At 35.2% G+C, this 23,419-nt stretch overlaps 1 pseudogene; it reads left to right on the top strand.

Annotated features, from left to right (window-relative positions):
* The first annotated feature begins 530 nt into the window (after positions 1-530).
* Positions 531-23,419, top strand: part of LOC137993012 (uncharacterized) — a 35,945-nt pseudogene continuing 13,056 nt past the window's right edge.

Consider the following 23,419-nt stretch of genomic DNA (forward strand, 5'->3'; position numbering starts at 1 on the left):
ACGTGATTCAGTGAACCCTGTCCTAGCAGCATGCACACCCCCCAAACGTCAGCTTTTTTAGGCTTCCGTGATTCTACTTTCTGTTAGGGCACCGCTCTCGGCATAAATTGAAGTTTCTCGCATTTTTGGCTCGCGTTCCTCTCGTGTTTTGACTTAGTTTTGACCCCTATGTCCTTTTGTTGTTGTAAAAAACAAATTGATGTCAGTTTTTCATGCGTCTGTCCTGTTATTGACAATGAATTTCGTCATAACATTGTCAAAGTAGTCGACAGATCCACTCGGCTATCGCCTCGTGGATCCACAGCTACTTTGACAATGTTATGACGAAATTCATCAATAACAGGACAGACGGATGAAAAACTGACATCAATTTGTTAAATCGTCCATAAATCGCTAACATTTGGAAGAAAATGTCATATTTCCAGCAGTTGGTGTGGAAACAATATTCTCTTCCCAGTCGTAAAAAGAAATTCCTATTTTCCAATTTTCCAAGCGTTTTACGTTCGAACTCGTACAATCTGGACCGGAAGATACCGTTGACGGAAATGCGGAGCGTAAACTGGGTCCGTTTTAGACAGGTTTGTGGCTTACGAATTTTTGCGATGTTGTTAGTTGTCATTTCCCCTCACAAAGAGAAGAAAGGCTGGTGACTCGCGGTGACCTCGTCCCACAAATTGCTCTCGCATCACAAAGCAACGGATCAAATCTCCATAAAAACACTATAGTGTTAAGGCCAGATAAATTTCCTATCACATCAACTCTACTCCGGGATTGCACAGCGCTTTTTGACGGATAAATGCCAATTAATGTTCGGCTTTTCATGATCTTCCCATTCGCTCGCCTCTTTGTGTGGCTACGGCCGTTCTGTTTTGATGGCGATCATGTTACATTCTGCACTCTCATTGGCCAAAATTGTCCAATTGTCTTTTACGTGTATAGCTTGCTTCCCCTAATCATTTATTTTCATTACAAGGGATGTTTCATATGGTTAGATATCATCGCTTTCTCAATGGAATTCCACCGCAGAAGCAAGGAAGAAACGAAAACATTTCTCTGGCGTTTGGTCTTTCTTGCGCCCTGCTTCATCGTCGTTGTTGTCATAATTGCATATATTGTTGGCGTATTGCTTCAAATCGCATCGTTTCTCTTGCACCTACGATTTTTGATACCGCGCGCCCGTGTTTCCGCCTTTGCCTGTCTTTTCGATGCGAAAGTGAAAGTAGGTGACATATTTAAATATCTCATCTTATCTGGGCTGGGATGCTGCTATCTCATTCTCCTGGCAACGTTGCCGCCCGCAAATCGCAAGAAGACAACTTCTCAAAGCAACGATACCACTCTTCGCTTTCGTGGAAGGAAAAATGACGCGTACAATGGCGTACACCATGCGGCAGACGATGATACTGATGGTATGATTATTCCAATGTACTATGACATAATTAAGGAACGACAGGAGCCCATAACTAGGAGCCTACAATTCTAATACAAGGTCTACGTAACGGCATTTCACAGATGAAGCCGAGACAAGCCTGAAATAACATTTGGGTTGCGGGAGTCACCATTCTCAATCCCATGGGTACTTATTTCTCATGCAAGACTCTGTAAAATCAATCTAAGAATAACTCGGTGTGCAAAAACGTCGTTCCAAAACACAATTAGGTTGTACCTTCCTAATGATCGGCTCCTGACGACGACGACATCGATTGCTAGACTGAACGACTTTACATTTTGGCTCCTGTCTTGCCATCCACTGTTATTAGGTTTTTAGGTTCGGCGGGGGCGTTTGTTTCTATCTTAAACCTTTGTGTTGAGATGCGTAAGCCAAACTGCAAGCCTTTTCTCAATGCCACCTGCATATACCTCCCGATTCCCTCAATTGAAATCCTCTCTCTCTCTCTGAGACTTTAGTTCGGAAACTTGATGTTGAACAGGGGTGGATCCAGGATTTTACATGAGTGATTTGCACCAACTAAACTAGGGGGTTTGAAATTTAGTGCTCTCAAAACGCCATTTTCCTGCATTCTGATAGCACCTCAAGCCATTCAGACACATAAGCAGCACCTCCTCCAGAAAGCCATAATTCTGTCTTAACAGTAGTTGCAAACGACTCTATTGCTTACTTTCATGTTACTCTGGTTTGTCTGATAAAACCAGCAGACAAACCAGAATAACACGAAAGTAAGCAATAGAGTTATACTGTGTTTGACTATACAAAGTGTTGAAAAGGGTTGACAGGCCTACACGACTCCCTTGTACGTGGTCTGGTTTCTGTTGCCTTTTGTCATGATTTTGCTCTCTTGAGTAAATATTTGAATGGACGCTTCTTTTAGGCTGTTCCTGTAGGATTTATTTAGCAATGGTTTTTTGCCCTATGAGGCTTTACATTTGAATCTCTATATTTCTGTGTGATACTGTTCCTTCCAAGAAAATATTTGGTCTTGATAATAATGTTTTTTAGTTTCTTAGTGTTGATTTTCTCAGCAGTAATCTGAATGTGACCTTATGGCCTCAGTATCTGCGCCAATTTAATTCTATGCTCTACCGATTTGTTTATCGGCGGTAGAAGCGAGTGATCTTCTGGTTTTAAATGTTTGACCTGGGCCCAGGTTCATTTTGTTTTTGAACGCTTGTTACATTGCGCCCTGTGTCAGTGAGATAGCTGGCTTTTTATAGGCTTTGTTTGCCCTTTTTCTGCGTTTCTTAAAGTGCCAATAAAACGAAAAACGACCCTTTTCTTCTGACTTTTTTCCAACATAAAATAGTAGTCTGGGTTCCGAAATAAACATCCATGTTAAAATAAAGCAACAGAAATGCTTTTAACCTCACAATTTGTCGGACTGAAATCACGATTTTTCCGCCGGTCCGCCATTGCTGAAATCGTGTTCCATACGAGCCGACAATTTTCAGCGGCTGATCGCATCGTGACGTCAGATTCTCATCACGAGCATCTTCGAGACCATCGAAGACCGGTCAACTCGCCTACGTGCAAACTCGCCTACAACTTGTCAGCTCGCCTACGTAGGCGAGTTCGCTTCCTGACGTAGGAGAGTTCACTCAAGTAATACTTGCCGTTTGTAACTTTATCATGGTTATCATTTTGTGAACAATGCTTGCGACTATAGCACGTTTTCTTGGTCTTGTGAACGTCATCTTGGCATTGTTTATAATGTTCGTGAATTTCGTCAGTTGGTTCAAGCTAGGAAAATGATTTTATTTCAGGGTAACGCTACACAACCGACAATCAATAGTTCTGAAGTTAGTAGTTATAGACTTGGGGGTACGAGCACATTTTTGCAAAAATGTTCTCATACCAACCCAACTCCATACTACTTTCCATTTAATGGCTTCCAACTTTTAATCTCGTATGTTTTTCCATATTGTGGTTTCATATTTTTGATCTCGTATTTTCGGCTACCAATTATTGATCTCGTATTTATGATCTCATATTTTTGAAAATCTATATGTTATTTAAAATGCGTGACTTTCTTAGAAAAATCACAAAGCATGACATTCTCGGAAATAAAGAAAGGGGGTTCCCCCGTGATTTTTAACCAACCACAAGCTTCACATTTTTACTCAACAATTGTGAAATTTTTCAGTGAAACTTTTCAAATTTGTGCAATTATTTTGTGAAGTTGCATGCATGAAGTGTTTTTAAATATTTGCATAAGAAAATGAAACGGAAATAATCACCATAACGTGACATTTTAGTTAACTTTATGAGTAAACTTTATGAGTAAACTTTATCATTCAGATTGTTCTTGCGGTACTTGTATGTAGACCGGCACTGCTGTGCCGTGACGTCAGCAGTCAACTTTTTAGATTTTATAGTGACCGTATGCATAACTTGTCACACTATTATTGTGAATGTACCGCTTGTCATCGAAGCAAGATAATGACACTTTATTAAGCTCATAGCTTCGAAGTTGATGTAAGTTGCTTCTGATTGTTTTCATGGTGTGATGCATTTGTTCATTATTAAACAGTACGTTTTTATAATTTTTATGAGTGATGTTCTTTTTGATGATATTCTTCTTGATTCCCTTTGCTGTCTTTCCGCCTTTGTCATTGTCTTTCATATATGAATACATTTTCGATCTTAATCCGACGAATTCGGTTATCGGTATGCCTGCCGCTTCATCTTTGAATTTACCGATTACTTTTTTATTTGTCGTGTTGAAATATTGTGAATCTTGCGGATAATCACTGTTGTCGAATTTGTCTTTATCATTCAAAAAGTCTTGATACACATCACTGGTTTCAATTTCATAAGTTAAGCTGTCTGTGTCTGTGAATAATAATTTAGCTTCACTGCCGTACTTTTGTTTGATATAATTGTAGTGGAAATCATACATAAGCGTCTTACTAAGATCTAGGATACACATACCCACATAAGCCGGCCTGTTTAGGGTTAGTGTTACTTTGATTTTATGCACTGCCACTAGATTTTCATTAAAGATCTTGCTACTAACATATGTTGGTTTAGCAGCCATTTTTAATAGTTTGTTTTCATCGGTCACTAATCTGACATCTACTCTTTTTCTAATGTTTTCCATTGTTTTGCCAAAGACGCTGTTGTTCATTAGTTTGAAGAAATCTTTCTCGAAAGCATTTTTAGCATTAGTTCTTTTCTCAGTATTGAAGTCAATATATTGCTTCAACCATGCGGACTGATTGAACTCTAGTACTCCATGGACTTAGTTATTTTCAAACCAAGATCAGTGTACAATTGTAGGTTTCTGTAATGAAGAACGTACTTTTCTTTATTGCTTAATGTAGGTATCAGTTTATGAACTAAACCAGTTGATACATTAAATTTATCGGCTATTTCTTGACAATAATTAGAAAGCATATCTTTGTTGACTTTTATTTTTTCAGGTCCTAGAGGGTAGTCATTATGCAAATCATGTAGTTCTTCTGGATATGCTAGGTCGACTTCTAGTATTAAACCTTTATTGCTATCTTCTGTGTACTTGGCTAAGTCTATCTTATCAATATGGTTTTTAGTCATCCATTTGAAACCGCCAGTTGGTAAATATTGACTCATTGCCCAACCATACAGATTGTTAACATCTAGATACATGATATACTTTGAGGGCGCCTTTTCATCATATGTTTTCATGTATTTATTGTTTGCTTTTCCATACCGGTTGGCAATGTAACTTATTCCACCACGCATTCCTTTTTCAATGAACTGAAACATGTCAATATTAGTCATGAGCTCTAATTTAATGTCAGTCATCTTTAACATAGCATCCCATGAAAGCCCTGGGGATGTGAAATAATGACAGGGGTCTAGTTTGTAGTATTGCAGACAGGTCTTTCGAAAGTTTTCAAAGACATCTGCTAACAGAAGTATGTCGGATTTAAGATATAAGTCATGGTACTCACCCATATTTTTCACATTGAAAGTGTTCCATACATTTTGAGCATGTTTTTATTGATCATCTGTTATATCCTCATCATTTAATATACTGTAAAATTCTTCTTTTGGTGGTAGCTTTTCATTGAATTTATCAAAGCTATCCATGAAGTCGTATGGATATACTCCTTTTTGAGACATTAAATCAAGCTTTTCGTTTTTGTATATTTGAGAGGTATATTTTAATGATTCTTTTGGTAGATTACTCACTAGTTTTTCCAAACTAGAGCTCATGAATTGGAAACTATCAATGAAGGTAAGATGATTGCCAAGCATGAAAGCCATATACTTTTCCATGTTGTTTGGTATGGCATTGATATTCATTTGACACTTTTCGCCTTTCTTGTTTGTATATGTATGCTCTTTGACTATTTCACCAATCTCTTGCATTATAAAATGACTGTCATACCCACGGAGATTGTGAAATATAACTGGTAATTTCTCAGTCAATCTGAAATTTAGGTTACAATCTTGATGAGCGGATCCTCTGTATTGGCCAGTTATATGACAGTGATCTCTCACTCTCACATCAGTTTTATTGTATTCTTTCTCACATATATGACATTTTTTTGCTTTTTGGAATTCTTTTTCATCATCATTTGTCATTCTCAATGGTTTGTTAAATTCCTTTTTCATAACCTTCTTACAATATTTAACTTCCTCTAGCATAGCTTCCATAAATTTGTAAACGGCTTTTTCGCCTCTGTAAATTTGTACTGGTTTCGTGTATTTATCATCATAACAACAAACAACCTTGTATCCATAACCACAGTCTGTATGCTTCTGATAAGCTTCAGTAAATGATTTGTCATTATTGGGTTGACATCCATGTATTTTTTCAGTTATAGCTTCGAAGTCTGCATATATTACAAATGGAACTGGTACTTGTTTATGGAAATTATTGAATTTTAGTATGTTATCATCTTTTGTTGGCATTTTAATCGCTTGTGTGCCATTCACTTGGATACAGTTTTCTTTATGATCAGTCAATACTCTTTCAGAACTGAAACACTGAAGACAATGCATGCAAAAATGTTTCCTCTCTTTGTGCTTTGTTTGATTGTACATAAACTTGTTGAAATCTTTTATTAATACATAGTGCTTGTTTTCATTTTCTGTTATAAGAAGCAGATTCATACAATCTTCATACTTTTCTTTTGATACATAAATGGGATATTTTTGTTTTTCTTCATAACCAAATACATTGATGTTGATCTCATTATGTTTTTCTATTTCATTGTACTGCTTTGTGGTTATTGGGAATTCAATTCCTGAATAATTTAAATTTTCAATGAATGCTTTATCTGATTTTTTTATTCTTTGAGGATTTCTGTCTTGAGGATTAAGATGTCGAATATGACACCATCTAAAACATTCATTGTCACTGTTTTTTATGTTTATTAAACTTTGAGAACTGTTTCTGAGTTCATGTGGTAGTTTAATGTAAGAAGATCCTTTAATTGGTTCATGTTTTACCACATTAAGATAATGGTTGTTAATAGATTCAATAGTCCAACCTGAACCCTTTGAAATCCATACAGCAATGTTATTTAAGATTTCTTGTTTTGATAAAGATAAAGCCAGTTCAATTTGTGTGTCATTTGTTATTGTTTGGGGTTGACTGTTGAAATAAGCTGTTTTAATCACTCTTTCTTCGTGACCTGTTTCCTTTTCAAATGTCACCTTCAGTGTTTCGGCAAACTTAAGCCCTTTCATCGATGTTAATACACTTGTGATATGGTATGCAAGAGCCTTTCGTGTACTATTTAGTTGTGCCAATGGGTCTTTGTCATTTTTAATACTCATTTCATAAGACTTTGTATAACCTTTTAATGCTTTTGCTGTTTGCTCAATCTTAGTTCTAGGCGCTGGAACTGGCCTGTTTAATTGTTCTATTTCTTGTAACCATTCATAAGGAGGAGCCGGCAGTCTCTGTCTCTCAAAATAGTCAACAAGTTCTTTTACACTCTTTCTTGGTTTTACAGTCCTTGGTGCTGGCACTGGTTTTTTATCTTGCTTGAGAAGCAATTTGATTAGTTCAGATTTACTGAGCTTTTTGAGATCTTTTTTATTCATACTATAATGTGACATATTGTTATTCATATATACTTGCTATAGATATTATTTTTTAAGTGCTTTTTTATGTGCGTTTAAAATGAAACTGCTTTCAAAAGAATATAGGACAAGTATTTCAACGCATCCAAATCAATGAATGTCTTGAAATGTCAGTAAAAAGTCATATTTATTATGGTTTATCTGCTTCTTTTTGTGCCAAAGCATTTTGATGATGTTTTTTTGTTTTCAAATGACAATGCTTTCCAGCAAGAGTGTAATTTTTATTATTGTTACATATATTGCAAAACCATTCTTTATGCAACATGTAATCATTTTTTCTTTGTTTTCTTTCTTCATCAGTATAAAATCTCGGTCTTCCTTTTGGTTTGATCAATTTTTCACATATCTCACAAAAATAAGTCTTGTTTAGATTTTCTCCGTTCATATATAAAAACTATATATTAAAATTTTTTTAAATGTGGTTCGTTTGTTCTGTATTCATATCCTAACTGTTGAACCATTTTTGCAATTTTTTCATTTTCATATTCAGTCATGTCATCATTGACAATGAAATCAGGTGGATGTGATTCTTTGGGATTTGTTAGAATTTTGGTTATGTGTTCCATGATTTGCTCTGGGGTTTTTGTCGACATTTATATACTATTATTTAGATATTTTTTTCTACATCTGCGTTCAATATATTTGTTACTTTCTTCCATATGTTTAATGACTTCAAATATAACATCATCATAAGAATTGCTCATAAGATACTTGCATTTGTTCGTTTCATACATCTTTTTCATATGAAGTTGTTTCTCAGACACATTGTATGAACCTGTCGGGCTTTTAAATTCAATGCATAAAGAATTGTGTTTACTTGTTGGGTTTAACAGCATGAGATCGCATTGTCCTGACATGTAACTTTTTTTCCATGATGTTGAGCGTATTAAAGGCGATTTTTGGTTTTCACCTAGACCAGCGATCATTAAAGCTTTTTCAGGATATTTGTCTCTTATAAATTGCACAACTTTGCAATGCAAGTCATATTCACTTTCAATCATTAATTTTTTGCTTTTCATGTTGTAATATCCTTTCTTTCTGATTGATGGTAAAACTTTGTTGGTTACCCAATGTTTGAATTCTCTTGCTACAGGTTGTTTGGAAGAAAGAATGAGAGAATAAAATCCTGATTCATTGTTGAATGTAGATTTTGCGTAAAAGCACTTAATTATGCCATCTTCGGGGCTTTTCAAGGGGGGAACGTTTCGTTCCCCCCTGATTTTGGCTTGATTTTTAAGTCCATCAATTTTTTGTCGTCTTCGTGCACATGATCTCTGATCGCTTTTCGTGTATTTTTATAGTTCAGTATCAAAGCTATTTCTTTGCCGCGGAACCATATTTGGTCTTTTTTGTCGATGTAACAATTACTGTCTATATTTAGTTTATTGTTTTTGTAATTGGTCTTTTGTAACTCCATTTATATAATTAACTATATATTTTATTTTTAAATATTTTTGAGTGCGTTTAAACATAACCAGAAACAGATTATATTTTCGGCTACGAATAGCAAATAAACAGTAAGTACCGTAATTAAGTTGATATATTATACATATGTCTGTTTATATATTTTCAATATCTTTCAATGGTATCCAGCTATTGAAATCGTCACTGTATCCCTTCCATTTTACCAGAGCTTGTTTCTTCTTATAATCCCTCCGAATTACTTTATCAATACGAAAAATATCCTGTTTAGCTTTCAATAATTCAGGTTCATAAAAACTCCCTTGTATGTCTTCACCTCTGAGATCTTTTCATTTCAATTTGGTGTGTAACCCTTGTCAAACACATTCCGTTTATACTTGGATATTCGAACCTTGTCACCAACCTTAAATTTAGGTTTCTGTTTCAATGTTTCTGTATCACCATACAAATTGAAGTAAACGGTTCCTTCATTCCTTTTATTAGATGCTTCAACAGGTGTCATCTTTATGCTTGAATGTTTTCTGTTGTTGTACTGTTTCACTAGTTTTGGTAACATATCTAAATACTGTGTATTACCTTGAACAGTAAACTGTTTCCACATTTTGGATTTAATTGTTCTATTCCACCTTTCAACCACTGAGGATTTCTCCTCATTTTCGGTTGAATACATAAGTATCCCATTTTTGTCTAACAAGTCCTTCAATTGTTTGTTATAGAACTCCTTTCCCTTATCAACCCATAAATATTGTGGTTTTCTACCTTCCTTGAATATTGATTTGAATGCTTCAGTGATAGATTCGCCTTTCTTATCCTTCAATGGTACGATCCAACCATATTTACTGAAAACATCAATGACCATTAAAAGATATCGGTAACCCTTATTCCATTTACTAAACTGTTGCATTTCAACTAGATCACTTGCCCATATTTCATCAATATGATTTGTGATTACACGCCGCCGAGTAAAGTTGCGTCTTATGGATGCATGTAATTCATCTGCTAGTTTTTCTTGCCAGTTTTCTTCACTCGACGGCTTTTTCCGTTTTTTGGAACACCAAGACCAAGCTTTCTTTTTGTTTTAATGGCATACATTGTTGGTGTAGCAAACCAAGGTCTTTGATTAAATGGCATTGCTTTTATACTATCTTCCGTAATTTTATCAGCTGCATGCTTTTTAGCCAGATCGTCTCCAGCTTCACTGTATGCTATATCGTGTTGTTGACAAACAGCATCCAATTTATTGATGGGATCTCTATATTTTGGATCATTTGAAGCCAATCTATCTTCAAGCTTTGTTCCTGGACCACAATAATTGTGTTTTTTACCCGTTGGAGTTCTCAAATGGAGTTCTCCAAGCTTTGCTAACTGTTTTTGAATATCAAGAGCACCACCGTCTAGATCTTTTCTGTTTGTTGTGTATTTTTTCTTGGGTCTTATTTTTGTCCACAATTGATCGAGGGCTTCAGATCCGACTTTATGAAGTAGAGGATTCATTTTTCTCAAACCATAATCTATTGCTTTTTTCTGCAAATTCGGGTCTCTCATCAATTCGGAACTATAATATCTACCCATTTCAACTGCTTTTTTGCCAAGATAAGGTACTCCTTTGGTTAAAAATAATTCTGCTGCTGTATTACCTAAATCTGACATAATCCCTTTGCCTGCCATCTCTGACAGGCTATTTAGTTTCCCTGTTTTTTAACAAATTTGGTCTTTTTAATGCCGCATTCAGCACAAGTGCAAAAAAACATTAGTCTGCCATTTTTAGTTGTTTTGTAACCTGAAGGCTCAGTACATTCAGTGACCTTCTTCTGCTTAATACAATATGATTTCATAATATATATAAGTTAGATATTTCTGAAATAATGTTCGATAAATCTCTCATTTTTCATTGTGTCATTTATATCGAACACTTGTAACAAATCATAACACGAATTACCCTTATTCATTTCGTTTAAGAAGAAGAGACAGAAATACCCACAAGTTGTTGTTTGTATGTTTCGTATCTGATTGTTTTGATGTAACAAAGTCAGATTTTTCTTTTTGGCATGATTTACCATTTCTTGAAAAGGTGGCATACCAAATGAATCAAAATAATTTATTACATTGTCCTTAACATAAGTGGCTACCCAGTGAGATCCTGACATATAAGCTGGTTCAAGATTGTAGATAAACAACGCCTGTTTATGGTTATGTGGAACATTTTCATCTCTTGACAGTACGTCATTGATCGGTATATTCAAATATTTGCACCATTTGATTAGATCGTGGTTGGACATAGGTATGTTTTTGTGAAATTTTGGTTTTACAATATGTCTCCTATGATTGGGATTGAATTGAATGGTGAGTTTTTTCCCAATAGTAGTCCCTTTCCTGATTTTTTTTTGGTTGAGGTTTTTTTTTTTTACCATTACCAGTAACATATGGTGGATAACTGTAAAATGGAGGGGGCATTCCAATTCTGGGTGCTCCATTACCATTTTTAAACCAAGGTGGTATACCTGTCCTCGGTGCTCCTTTTCCAGTCATCTTTTTCACAAGATCCAAAGCCAAAGGAATTCCAATGCTAGCTAGCAGTGTTCCGAGAAATCCACCTGATTGTGTTTTAGTAGGTGTTATTTTAACTCCAGATCCTGTTTTAGCTGCTTTAACAATATCTCTTTGCTGTTTTGTCGTGAACATATTCAAATATGGTATCAATTTGTTGATTGCATTGAAAGGTATCATCATAGGCAATGGCATAGCACCACCTTTTTGACCCTTTCCAGTTATGGCTTTCAAAGCCTGTCCAACTCCTTCTGATGCTAAACCGGACAAAGCTGACAAGCCTAGGGTTTTACCAATTGTTGGTAATGCTCTCATACCAAGTGACAATACGGTACTCAAAAGACTTCCACCAATTTGGTTTCTTATATTGGTCTTGGCAAGTTTTATATCCATACCTTTGTCCAATTTGCGATTTTTTTCCAATCTTTTTTTTACCGTAGCTGGAACATAAAGCGTGTCATTTCCATGAAGAGAATCATTCTTTAGTCTCAGAACGATTGTTTCTCTTTTATGGTAAGCATTACTCAGATTCTTTTTTTGATTGTCTGAAAGTCTGACTTTGATTTCGTAAAGTTCAGTCATATAATATATGTTATATAATTTCAGTTACAAAACATATATGATTAATAAATATCCAGTTAGAGTCATTGAGTCATCAACTTTTGGTGTTATCGACTTCTTTACATTATAACCAGTTCATTTCCGATTTTGTCAATGACGACTGTTTCTTCATATAAAACGATAGCATGTACGCTGAAAGGACTGTTGCCAGCACTATTAGCATTGAGTTTATACCTAAAAATCAACTGTTTGGGATCTCTTGTTACTTTCTCTGCCTGATATGATAGATCGAAATAGATTAGAGGATAAAGAGAGTTGTAATTCGCTAGGTTGAGTTGTGTGCCAGTGTTGTAATCATTTTTCCTCATTGCATAAGACATTAAATCGTTCAAGATTCTTACTTTACTTTCAGAATCATATTCAGCTTCGGGATAAAAGACACCATTACCATATTCTAATCTGCATGTTGTCAAATAACTACCATTTGCACGATCGGCATTTATATTAAAGGTGTCAAATTCATATGGATTTGCCGCTTCATTCCTTGTTTTAGCTCGTTGTAGGTATACAAAAATTGCTTTAACATTGTCAATACTAGAAGAAACTAGAAGAACTGTCATCCGGTAGCTTCAAAGTAAATTCAAGCTGCATTGGTACCAGCATCTTATCCTCCAACTGTTCAAAAAAACTGTAACGATTGAGAGGTATGATTCTATTGACATCAGAATTCCCCGTTGTTAAAAGTCGTCTAGCCTCAAATCCTGCATTCTGATTAGCATTTGCTATCAGATGACTTGTATCTAAATACCAAAGACTGTTCTTTGCTACTGAGCGACTAAAATCGTCACTATATTCTAGCAGGTTTTTTACAAAAACAACCTTATGAAGATTGTCAGTATCGTACACAATTTTACCAGCGCTTTTTATCATCATATGACCAATCAATGAATGAGATCCATTAATGACTGTTATACGATCTGCACCATAAGCTGTACCGTCAGCCAGTTTTTGTACCTGAAACTGAACCTCGAAATAAGCATTGTACCAATCGTAAAAACTCGATCGATCATTGATTGTAAATGTATATCCATTTTTCTCCTGATGTTGACCATTGGCTGGGGCTCTAATTACATCATCAAGTTGGAAACGCACCAACTCATTTCTTTGTAAAAATTCACTTGTTCTAAAAGCCATTTATACTATTATATTATATAATTTTGCTGTCATGTCATTTATTTTAATAATCTACGCCTTCTTTTTGCACCTGATCCTGATATCAATCTATTGAGGATCATATCAGTACTTTCATCTCGCTTTTTAATGGGTGAGGATGGAACAATTGCCCTTTGTGTTGTAGCTCCTTTTCTCAAATTTGCCAATTTTTTCATTATCAGGTCTCCTGACTTTTCTGCCGCCGCCTTACCCAGACGATCACCTGCATGGGAAACCCCTGATTCTAATGCCTTCTTTGCTACTGGCTTAGCAAATTTCTTGAAAACAGATGATGCCACACTCTTTAACGGTTTAAAAATATTATCAACGATAAGTCCAGACCCTTTGTGTTTAAAAACAAATCTACCAAGTTTTGGATGATAAAACCTCTTGAATTCATACGGTTTCATTTATACTTTTATGTTATATTATTCTATGCTTTTCAAAATCAGTGAAAAAGACGTATCCGCTCCATTCAGATTCACCAATCTTTTTTTTCCATCGGTTATCTTGATTCTGATTGATGAAATCGTAGTTTTATTAACTGGATTAAATGTGACTCGTAGCGGTTCGAGGGTGAAGGAGTAACTTGGTTTTAGTACACTGGTTGAGAATGAATAAATGATGTCTGTTTCTTTGCCGTCTACAAGTGATTTGTTGATCAAATCACAATGAATATTGAGTATTTCTGTCTTGACTAAGATTCGGCACTCTCGATCCAATATGCGTTCCACTTGCCGATATCTTTTTATCAAAACCTATCAGGTCATTGAAATTACTTGCTCTCAAATCATTTTGGTATTTATCAGCCAATACAATCGTAACCCTAAATGTTGTGTCATCGAATTCAATAGTTATCGGAGACGTATACTTGTCACCAGCTATTTTGTATCCTGTCAGATTTTCTATGTATGTGTTGAAATCTGTATAATTCCACACACCGGCTGGAATGGTGATGTCTTTGAAAGTTAAACCGTTGTCTGAGCTGTATTTGATCAATTGATTTTTGTATCCAGCATTGACATTGAACCAAGTGAATGACATGCTGATTACTCTGTTAAGACCAATGACATATTGCTTGTTATTGTCTAGAACTATAGGTCTGGTAAAATTTGTTGTAAAATCTTCTGGTTTGTTGTCCTCCACATCTTTCACACTATGAGATGATAAAACTATCTCTTGTTGCATTATATAATAAAGCTACATTAAATTTCGAAATATTGTTTGTATAATTTACCATATTGTGATCTGTTGATTGTCGACGTTTTCAATAATGTGTCCAATATAGAAACACCCATATTTCGCATGTAAACGCTTGTATTACCTGCCAATATCTCACCAACGATTAAATCCAATTTTTTTATAAGTTCTTTCGGTTTGTTGAAAAATATAACATTACCACCTTTTCTTTTTCGTCTGATTCCAGAACCTTTTATTGTTCCCAATTTGGTTTCATAATGTTCAAGATATTTATTCAAGACATTTTTAGCTCTGTCTATTCTTTTGTTCAACTCTTGTCTTTCTGCTTCTGAAATTTTGCCCTTCTTATATTGCGTCGTCACCTGTGCTTTATAACCTCTCAAACTGTTTCTTTTTGTTCTAGTTTGGGCTAAAATTTTACGAAGATATGCTTTGGATTTTTTGTCATTCATTTCTGGTAGATTCAGTATTTTTTCAACTGAATCATAATTTGGTACTTCCATATCATTCAATATCTCATTAGTCATATCTTCATCAGCCATTCCATAATCTATCTCCTCATTTTCATCATATTCTGGTGGTAATTCTGGTTCTTCAGGAAAGTACTTAGGATCAACATGAATCTCTTTTTTTCCTTCCAGAAGATCTTGTAAAGATTCTTCATATGTCGGCGGTTTTGGAACAAGTTGTTTTTCTTGCTGTGGTGAAACAGGTTGTTCAAATAATTCACCAAGATTCATATCTGGAACTTCATCCTCTATATCAATGCCGTAATCAGGAACTTCTCCTTTCTTCAGTGGTCGTTTTTTCCTTGGCAACCTTGAAACCTGATTACTGTCAATAACATCATCTAATTTACTTGTAATTGGTTTGAATACTTTTGAAAATCCCTGTTGACTGGTCTGCTGACCAATATTATGCTTTGTGATTGCATTATGGACATAATTGATCTTATCCCCTAATTCAGAATTACTCTTTGCGAGTTCTTTCCACTTAAGTAAACTCATTTATTGTTATATTGTTACGTTACATAAAAATGGAAATTATATATAAAAAAATAACGTTTAACACCATGTTAAACACCACGTTGAACACCCTGTCATCGAAATAATATGCCCATATAATATAGAAATGAAAATACCAAATTATGATACTGACGATAAAGTCACATCCAATTTCAAACAAATATATGATTTCATGCCTGATCGATGCTTCCGCATGCTCATTTGTGGACCTTCTGGCTCGGGAAAAACAAATACACTGATGCATATGATTTACAATTTGTTGTACTTTGATAAAATATACCTTTATGCAAAAAACTTAGAGCAGTCAAAGTATCAGAATCTCATGGATACGTTCAAACCAATAAGTGATGAAGCTGGTTATGATGTTATTGAAGCAAGCACTGATAAAATCATTCCTGTAAACGATCTTGACAGTGAAAATCAGAAATTGGTAATATTTGACGATTTTGTATGTGATAGAAACCAAAAGCCATTAGTTGACTATTTTATTCAGGGAAGACATAAAAATTGCAGTGTTATTTATCTCAGTCAATCATATTATAAAACTCCAAAAGACATCAGATTGAACTGCTCACATTTTGCTATTTATGAATTTCCAAGCAACAACGAAACATCGCTTATTTGCAGAGAAAACAATGTGTCAAAACAATTATACGAAAAAGCAACTGGTGATCCTTACAGCTTCATATATATCGATAAGCCACGGAAATTTACGACAATGAACTTCGATGGAACAATATAACCCATATACATATGAGTTACTCGAACGGTAAATTACCTGAAGACACTATTTCGCATGACAAAATCATTGAAATAGTGAAAGGATTACCTGGTGTCGGTTTTAAACTCACTGATGACGGTGATTATGATATTCAGAATAAAAAATTGAGAAATGTAAATTCACCACAAGCGAATACCGACGCAACCACTAAGAGTTATGTTGATTCAGAGGTTTCAAAGACATTAAAATTGGATGGAAGCAGTGTAATGGTAGGTCTTCTCGACATGGGCAACAATAGAATCCAAAATGTTGCACCAGGAAGGCATGGAACCACTGATGTATTAACACATCTACAACTTGAAGCCTTTTATGCAGATCTGAACACCAACACTGGGAACATTGAAATACAAAATCCTATTGACATGAAAAATCAAAATATAATGAATTTAGCTGATGGTACTTTACAAAACGATGCTGTCAACAAAAAACAACTCGATTCGAAAGCCAATTCTTCTTCACTTGGTGATTATCTGAAAAAGGATGGATCTGTGGGTTTGACTGCCAATTGGGACGTTAATGACAAAAGGATCATAGATGTTGCCGATCCTGTAGACAGTAAAGACTGTGTCAATTTGCGTTATTTGGATCATTATCTGAAAAGAGATGGCAGTTTATCAATGACAGACGATTTAGATTTGGATGGAGCTGATATATTGATGGCAAATGGTAAAATGCAAAGACAGGCAAAAATTAACGATAAAAACCGACGTTTCGGTGTCTTCATGACGCCATTGTCAAGGAGAAATAAAAATTACATAGTTTGCGGCGAGGTGTAACGTGAAATTAGCATACAGTGTTTGAAGCTAATTATATAAATACTTTTGCGCGAATTGAATCGCTTTGCACGTTCAGAGTGGGTTTTAGGTCTCTGATGAAAAGCATTTCATTCACCAAACAATCAAACTTATTTCTACACTTTTTCAGAATGCTAAATCGCCTCAGTAGGTCTTTTGGGACTTCGCCGTGCTGTTCGTGATAGTGTTTATATACTGAAGATGCCTTTTGTTTATGTCCATCCACACGTGTGTGTAAGTGTCCACGCGTATAGCCCACATAACCTGCATCACACAGCTATACGCGTGGACACTTACACACACGTGTGGATGGACAATTAAAAAATATGTCGATGATGAAACAGGTAAAAAGCCAGATATAAATCAAGTCATTTTACGAGACGGCAGTAACACAATGACTTCTGATCTAGACATGTCTCAAAAAAGGATCATCAATTGCGGTGTTCCTAGAAGTTCGTTTGATGTCACTCGAAAAAGCTACGTTGACAATAAGTTTTCAAGATGTTTAAGATTGGATGGATCCAATAAGATGACCTCAAATCTTGACATGAATAATCAACGAATAACAAATCTCGTAAACGCCACACATAATCAAGATGCCATAACTTTGAAGCAAGTGAATGACGGTCTTGCAACTGTTTCCACCGAAAACAATAAATATACAGACCAAAAAATAGCGGAGAGTCTTATAAGCACACATGAAAATCGAAATAATGTTTTGGCGTATGCAATGGAGGACGCAGACGAATTTACTTCAGATTTTGGTATTCAAGACGTTCGATTGATAACCTATAATGATTCTCCCCATCTCAATAACAAATCGACGATTACATTCAAAGTACGTAAAACAACCGATGGTTCTAGTCTCTTTAAAGGACGATTCGATTTCAATCTATACACATTGACAGAAAAGAATTTTTCGAATCAATATACCATTTGTCTTGAGATAATTTTTCCCAAAGATGCAATATATGATGAAGAGTTCAATTCAACAAAATTGACTTTTGACAAACTGAACATGCACATCAATGGATTTAACATAGTCAAAATAAATAACGATTACAAATATTACCAAACTGTATTAAATCTTTCACCAGACGGCACGTCTAAATTCGTTCAAAGAAGATTATATACAACAATAGAATGCTTATATGACAACCTTAGTCCAGATTTGCTACAATTGTATGCAATTATTTATGGTATAAAAGGTGAAGCGAAAAACTATCTCGATTTTACCATATATGATTATGAAAAAGCTTATGAGGTTGCCAACAATGAATTTCAAATGCATGTACCAATCGACATGAACAACAAAAAAATCACAAATTTAGCACAACCAACAACATTCAATGACGCCGTTAATGTATCATATCTCAGGAGCAATTCGTATTCATCGATCATAAGAGGAACCACTTCAAGATCGACAGTTTCTCATGGATTTTGCATTTTGACTTGGTTCAGCAGTACTTTGATGAGTTTCCCGGGAATGTATATCGAAAGTATAACCATTTTTTCTGACAGTACATACCCTGTTTCCACCAATCACAGATTGCAATTTTCTAACGCAGGAAGACAACCTTCTTATCCCGTCGATTTGTCATCACGTACAAACACCATAATCAACATCAACAGAGCCTTCCCTGAATACACATTGGGATTGTATTTCAACGCAGGCAATCCAAGAACATATAGATACTCGATTAAATACAAACAATTTTAATGTGTCTTAATTACATAAATGACTTTATACGCAAAAAATCCCGATGGAACCGATTTTCTAGATGACGATGGAAATAAAATCGAATACACGGTAGATTACATTTCAGATTCTGATATAATCGATGACTACGAAGTGCGACTTTTCACAAATGATGAGGGTCATGTGGAAACCGATTTCAACATAATAGCAAAACCCGCCGAAAATGACAATCATGTTGTTGTCAAATCACAAGTCGGAGACATTGTCAGAAATTCGTTTCTGGATCTATGGGTTAGTGAATACCTTAAAACTTACTCCAGTTGCACTTATCAAATGGACAGAGCAGATGTGCAGACTGTTGAAATGAGTGCAGCAAGAAAAGTTGAAAAATTATTTGACAAAAGCAATGAAGAAAGTGATGCAACACAAACCGATTTGTCCAAACGACCTTTGTTATGTACAAAAACTGAAAAACACAATGGTCGATATTTCCTCAAATTTAGTGGAACACAAAAAATGATATCGCAAGTTGATTTGAATAATGACGCAGTCAATGTATTCATCGTTTACAGAATGACTTCAAGAGGTTCACCACAAAGTTACTGGAACAATGGTCTTTTTGGTCACGATAATGGTGGTTATGATAAATTCATAGCTCATAGCGGATCAAATCTGGTTGTTTCAGGAGCTGCTGATCCTGATAAATGTGTTTATGTAGGACCTGCTTCCAGTTTACAAAGTTTTTTGAATCTTGGGGATTACAGTGAAAATGATCTTGGTGAGTTAAATAAATGGCATTGCTTATCAGTTCACTGGGACAATAAATCGTCACCTAAGACAGAGAAAAGCAAGATATACTGGAACAAAAAGCATATTGGTGATTTTACATCTGACAACCGTGTTGGTGGAAATACAACTGTTTTTGGTGGTTTGAATGCTTCTAGTGATATTGCTCCTCTTAATGGCAACATAGCCTTTTTCTGTGTTTATCTGGATTTTATTTTGGATAAAAGAACAATACTAGACCATCACACTATTCTTATGCAAAGGTATAATATAACGTAATTGTATATGTATATCAATTTATTGCTTGAATATGTTAAATACAATTTTGAAAAAACAAAGGAAAAACATCCAAACATTGACGATAAAATATTAAAATCAGCACTTGTTTACAGATACCTGTATTTTTATCATCTCGAAAGAGATGTAAATAAATAAGATTCTTGAACTCAATAATGGTGAAATAGGTCTTCTTGGATCAGGTAGTGGCTGTCTAACATGGTTACTTGAAAAGATCTTCGGTTGGATTGATATATTAAATTCACATAGTGTATTACATGATGCTTCCGGGAGGTTTTATGTCCACCATAAGCTCGGTAGAGGTTACACTTATGCTATTTCAGAAAAATACACAACTAAACTGATTAAAAGATCACCTTTTTGTGGTCAAGTCAGTGATATACTGTATTGTCTATGCAGACGATTAACAATCTAAACTATAATTATGACTGACAAACGAAAAAAAATATTTGACTGGAATCATATTTCAGATTCACTGACTGAAGATCAGGTTGATGAACTAAAAAGCTACTATAAAGCGTATCATAGGAAATGCTGGGCTTACAAGCAGGCTGTGAAACGGTATAAAAAATTAAAACTGATGGGAAATTCTATTTCTGTCATAACTGGTACTGGTGGAATTATTAGTGCTGTTGTAACTGGCGGTATAGCCCTAGTAGCAATAAGCACTTGTGCTTTGTTAATCAAGTCTTACATGGATTTCCAATCACTGGATCTTAAAATACAAAATTGCACATACGCATACCAAAGTTATCAACATCTATTGAATTCAATAAAAGACATGTTGAGAAGCGGTGATTTTCAACCATCGTTTCACACAGAATTAAAAAATGTAGATGATTTTGTGACTGATGTTTGTCCTAGTGTTGATAAGTTATACGCTAAATGCAATGGCAAATTCATTCCTTAACTATTGTGTTTATTTCATCGATTATCAGTGTCTTTATGTCCTTCCAATATTGTTCATATGATTGAAGTGTCTTTTTGGATTTACTCATCTTGACCTTTTCAAAAGGAAGATCAAGCATTTTAAATATTTGTTTCAAAATGAAATTTATGTTAATTATACGCTTTCTGTCTATATTCACAGATTTTACGACCTTACCAATTTCATCAGAAATTCTCATTATTTTGTCTTTGTTTTTCACTGTTATTTGAAAATTATTTTTGACAGCAATGTTGTTGATTATGTTTTCAATATAATATTTTCTTTGGTAAACACTTTTACGATGGAATCTATGCTTATTTGAGTGAAAATCTACAAATTCTATAAGTGGTTTATAGCCATTAACTGTCCCACATTTTTTACAAACTAGCATATTATTGGCATTCACTACATCAGGTTGACTGCAGCATTGCTCAATTTCTTTCGTATATTTCGAGATTTGCTTATTACAAAATGGACAAAATATTTCTTCAAAATGTGAAGGTTCTTCATGAAATTCTTTACAACTCATTATACTATTATCATTATACTATCATATGAAATATTATTTTAAAAACATATAGATTTCCAAAAATAGTAGAACAAAAATACTAGATCAAAAATTGGTAGCCATTAAATGGAAAGTAGTATGAGTTGGGAGTAAGAGCACATTTTTGCAAAAATGTGCTCGTACCCCCAACTCCTATACTACTGAAGTTCTATCAAATGCGAAGAATTGCGATAGATGCGCCCCATATAATAAAGTGTCTTTTTGAAATACTAGAGAGAGAGAAGTTCACTTACGAGTGGAAATATCGACCAATTGCCCTGCTTGTTAAGTGTTCAAGTCATAATTACATGAAGTACCTACTTGCCATAATACAAACCGCTTTATTTACAACAATGAGCAACTAAAGTAACTTACAATACGCGCAACACTTTCCCAAATAGAATAATCCTATACTACCTAGTTATTTTTAGCTTCATATCTGAAGGTTTTATTTACAATACAAGGAATATTTCTTGCTTAATGCCTGAATACAATACAAGGAAAACTACTGAATATCCCATCTATATGTTTACTGTATGCGGGTTGGCCCATACAGTTTTGAGCAAGACTTCAAAAGCTGCCTTGCTGTCTTTCTTCTGGACTGGTACTGCTCCCAATATCTGCCAACGTTTTGGGATCTCACAACGTCCCATTTCAGCACAGGTCGACTTAAAAATGCAGTCAGGTAAAACTCCTGACGGGGTTGGGGAGGGGAGTCCTCCCCTGTATGCTACATTGGTAGCCCAAAGTGTATGATTTTTTAGCCGTTTTGGTCTTAAATAGAGTATGGTTTGTTCACTGAAGTCTTGAATTGGGTACGTTTTTTAGAAGAAGCTACTTCTGCATCATTTGGCGATAAGAACGTTTCTTTTTTCTGGGAGTACCTCCCGCCCCCATGGGGTAAAACTATGGTAGACAGAAGCTTAATTGTTGTAAAATGAGACATAGTGACTTAAGGTCAACGGGTTCCGAGAATCCCTGAAACCCTATAAAAGAGGTTAAATAACCGTGACGCACAAAAGGCACGCATTTTCACTGTAGATTTCTTTTGTGTTGCTTTTGCCTTTAGCAGCTCTTGGAGGGAACTAAATAACTTCATTAAAACAGCAAATTCTCAGTCGATTGAGTCATTTGTGAACTACTTATGATTTGACCCCGGAAATTAACGAGCATATTTTAGGAAAATGACTGCAATGTTGTCGTGTTCCTCACTTTTGACCTTTGAACGCCACTTTATTACAACAGCAGCTCTGATAAATTTTGTGAGTAAATAAAAACAGGCGTAATAGGTATTTTAATTAGTAAGTGTTTTCAGTTTAAGTTCGGCTTATTTCCAGTAACCCAATTTCAGTGGACTGACCTCATATTGAATGGTGTTAAATTCGTCAAGAGCTCCTCCCATTTTTATAGCAGTACTCGATTTCAGGACGGATCGAAATCGCAGCAATGTGATTGGCAGATATTGTTGGCGTTTTCAATTCTTTGTTGAGGATACATATCATTAGGATCTTCAAACACTATCCTATTGATTTTGAAAAAGTCTCACCTTCTTTGCTAAGTGCAGCGCAAGTGACACTAACAGGTGAAAACAGGTTTGTCAGTGATACCAGTGTAAAAGAGTGAGCCTGTTACTCATTAATTAATTTGATTGATGATTTCGCGTGCGTACACTATATATACCTTTTACTAACCGAGTTCAAGGTCGGAGCAGAGTTGGTGGAGCGTGTGAGTATCGTACCATGAAACGCGTGATAGGATAAAATAATAGGGTCATCGTCGCGGCGTGGAAAAGAAAACTACTAGTTGAAGTTGTCGAGGTTTAAGTTTAGCCGGCCGTATGACACGGCCCGAAAAATTGACCAATCACAGAGCGCGTACTAACTGAGAAATTGACCAAAACCTTAATGGAATGAAATGAACAAGAAACTACAGCCCCTTTTATAGCATTGCTCAATTTCATGCAGTTTTTTATTCTTTGTTGAGGATACATATCATTAAGGTCAATATCCTGCTCTGCATTTTTTTACGTTTTGGATCATTTCTTACCATCCGCTATTTTGAACTCGAACAAGAGCGACAAATT

This window comes from Montipora foliosa, chromosome 2, assembly GCF_036669935.1.
Source record: "Montipora foliosa isolate CH-2021 chromosome 2, ASM3666993v2, whole genome shotgun sequence".
NCBI classification, from domain to species: domain Eukaryota; kingdom Metazoa; phylum Cnidaria; class Anthozoa; order Scleractinia; family Acroporidae; genus Montipora; species Montipora foliosa.